The sequence below is a fragment of the Microtus ochrogaster genome, chromosome 19, assembly GCF_000317375.1.
Source record: "Microtus ochrogaster isolate Prairie Vole_2 chromosome 19, MicOch1.0, whole genome shotgun sequence".
Lineage (NCBI taxonomy): Eukaryota > Metazoa > Chordata > Mammalia > Rodentia > Cricetidae > Microtus > Microtus ochrogaster.
The window spans coordinates 25,326,037-25,328,741 of NC_022021.1; positions in this window are offsets into that span (position 1 = coordinate 25,326,037).

Here is a 2,705-nt window from a genome sequence, read left to right on the forward strand (position 1 = left end):
TTTGTCTAGGTGAGGGGTGGGGCCGGCTCTCCTGCGTGTGGCAGCTGGCAAGGGGTGAGGCAGGATTCACCCAGAGTTCCCCGGTGCTATAACCAGCAAAGGGCGGGGAGGGGGCAACTCTCTCACACCACCCTGGCAAGGGCTGGAGCCAGCTCTCCCACATCCATGCTACCAGGGCCAGCTCTACTATGATGCCCAGATGAAGTGTGGGGCCTGCTCTCCCAAGTCCTGTAACTGACAAGGGGCAGAGCGTTCTCTCCTGCTCTCAGGGCCAGCTCTCCTGCCAGCAACAGGTGAGGCATGGAGAAGGGTGGAGCTGGCCCTGCCAGCTGGCTGTGGCACTCCACTCAGGAGAGCTGGCTCCACCCCTCCCCTGGGCAGGGTGGGAGAGCTAGCCTTAAGGAATTAAGAAAGGAGAAAAGCAACTGAAAAACTGAAAAAAGGGCATAGGGGTTGAAAAATAGCTCAATGATTAAGAGCACTGGTTGTTCTTCCAAAGGACCCAGGTTCAAGTCCCAGCACATGGCAGCTCACAGCTCCAGTTCCAGAGGATCTTAGCTCCAGTCCTAGAGGATCTGACGCCCTCTCTGGCCTTTTTGGGTATTGCATGCACATGATGCCCAGCCACTTATACTGACAAAACACCCCCAATACACACAATAAATAAACAAATGCGTAAGAATAAAATATCTTAAAAAAACAACCTAAGAAAGAAAGGGTTTATTTTGGCTCACAGTTTGAAAGTGAAGCTCATTATAGCAGGAAAGGTCACGCACGGCAGCCAGTCACATGGTCTCTGCAGTCTGGAAGGAAAGAACTGTGAACGCACATGCTTAGCTGTAGGGAGACCCCGCCTTTTGGGGCGGGACAGCCTCGGGCGAATGTTTTTACTAATGAATTGGAACGCGAGACTGGAGCCGCTTCCTGTTTCCGGTTTACGGTGGATCGCTGAACTCCGGGTGTGTGAGTGTGCTTTTATATTAAAATTGTCTTCTTGTACCCACTGGCCTGGATTAATTAAATACGCCTTCACTTAGCTAGCTTTCCCTTTTTCATTCATATTTGCAATCTAGGGCCCAACCCCAGGGAATGATGCCATCTAATTTCAGTGTAGGTCTTCTCTCCTTAATTAGCCCAGTCAAGAAGGTGCTCACTAGATGGCCCAGAGACTGCTATCCTGGTGATTCTCCACCCTATCAAGTCAATAAACAGCAGTAAATGTCACAGGCAGTATGTATGCCTGGTCAGAGCATTCATTATACACAGAAGTATTATACACACCAATTCAAACAAGCCAATATTCAGAGAGCTAAGCAATAAAATAGGGCATACGAATAGACAGCTGTAAGAATGATGTTTTAGGTTCGAACAGAAATTGAGATGGTAGAAAAACTATCCTGGTGTCTCTTTCCAAACTGTACAATGCTTATCATTAATATGCTAAAAAAAAAAAGATACGTCACAACTGAGTATACAAGTGACTTAGGTTGCAGTTGCTATAATAGTTAAGATATAAAAATTCCATTTCAAATGTCAAGCAGTAGCCTTGCTGAGTCCTTGGAATTAGATGGCCTTTTATAGCTGCACACTCTTTTGGGGAGGTACACTATATTTTATTTAAGCGTATCTTTTAAATGTTTTTAATTGAAATGGATAACATCACTTTCCCCCTCCCTTTCCTCCTCTAGGCCCTCCCAGCTACCCTCCTCAAATGACTATTGTTGTTACAGACGTGCAGTCATTAGCTGCCTGTAGTTGTTTTTCTGGGGGTGTGACCCAGAGAAAAGTTCCCCCTCCTTGTTAACAGGTTCGATGATATCACCATTGTTCTGGTCTTGCTTTTGCAGACATTTCTTGTAGGGCCCATGGGTCTACGCCTGCTCCTGGGGTTCATCTTGAGGACAGTTTCTGGTCAGCCAGCTAAAACATCCTGTTTGTTTCTGTGCTTTCTAAGCCCCACCTGGTGATTAGCTGTAGGGCATTGTTTACTCCATCTTGGGTGTGGCAATTTCCCACCTGCCTGAGGGGAATTCCTTGTGCAGCAGCTGTGCTCTTCAGGATTTTCCCAAGGTTTTCCTTTCGAAGGACCCAGGTCTCTTGTGTGTTCTTTCAATCTCCAGGCCCTTGTCCAGCTCGTGTACAGTACAGTGATTTGGTACACGAACTGTACCAAGAGGGTAACACAGACACAGCTGTTACAATTGGAGACACCGCTGGGATATCAGGAATTACAATTTCTAGGAGATACCATTTTGTATAATTCCTAAAACTCATTGCCTAATTAGAGTCTCAAAGTCTGTGCCTAGTTTTCCTAAGAGTTTTATAGGTTTCGCTCTTACTTTAGGCTTTTGATCCAATGCGAAAATTATTATACCTTTGACAACTTGAGGGCCAGGGGACACCAACCCTCCTTGTTGCAGAAAATCAGCATGTAACTTTTGGCTCCCAAAATACTGCCTGCTCTTGTCCCAATATCAAGTAGTTCTACTGTATGTATTTTGTGCACAATATGTATAGTTAAAAATAAACGATGTCCAGACTTCTAACTGACCACCTTCCCAGTGATGATAGCATGGAACAGTGCGGGGCATTGCAGATGTTTAGTGGAAGAGTTAGTAAAATGATCACACCAGTGTCACACACTGTAAATCGCAGGTGTCAATCTTCTGCCGTCACGACTCAAAACAGCATCTGTTCATCTGCTC